This window comes from Nansenia antarctica, assembly GCF_963989245.1.
Source record: "Nansenia antarctica genome assembly, chromosome: 18".
Lineage (NCBI taxonomy): Eukaryota > Metazoa > Chordata > Actinopteri > Argentiniformes > Microstomatidae > Nansenia > Nansenia antarctica.
Genome location: NC_137691.1, coordinates 2106074 through 2106880, shown reverse-complemented (window position 1 = coordinate 2106880; position 807 = coordinate 2106074).

Here is an 807-nt window from a genome sequence, read left to right as displayed (position 1 = left end):
CGTTTCTACCGTGCATACACACGTATTCACATGCAGTAGCAGTACAGTGCAGTAACACAGATACACACACACACACACACACACACACACACACACGAGGAGCTGGCTCTCTCTGTACATATGTTATTCTTAAGAGTTTTACAGTAGTATTAATAAGTTGAATAACAACAACCCTCTGCACTGTAAGTCATCTCCCATTTGGAGTGGACGCGAGAGGTAGCTAACATTTTGTAATTTTTAGATCTATTACTCCAGACAACTTAACATTAAATACTGCAGTATGAGATGTAGATGGATCTAAGATTAAGACTATATAAGTATGCATTTTATATATGAGTTCTATGTTGATGTGTGGACATATCTACTGTGTACTGTGTGTCAACTTTGTGCCGTTTTGTCACTAGCTGAGCATTTAGGTATATAAGCCAGGGGAGGCTGGCGGAGGTCGACATTCGGAGGACGGGCTCATTGTGATGCATGGAATGCTGGGGGATGAGGGACGCTATCACACACACATTCCATGCATCACAATGAACCCGTCCTCCTCCATCTCCACCACGGTCCACTGACGTATAGATACTATTACAAACTGAGTCCTGATTGGCTGGAGGCTGCGGTGGTGAATGTATGCAGGACACTGGAGCATGCAGACAGACAGACAGACAGACAAATATGAAATTGAGGATCTGTGAACTGCACTCTAACAGATTGCTGATGTGCATGACATGTATATATCTGGAGTCGACAGCACCCAATATTGTTGAACATGTACTTTCATACGTGTCAATAAGACTTCATTAAAAACAA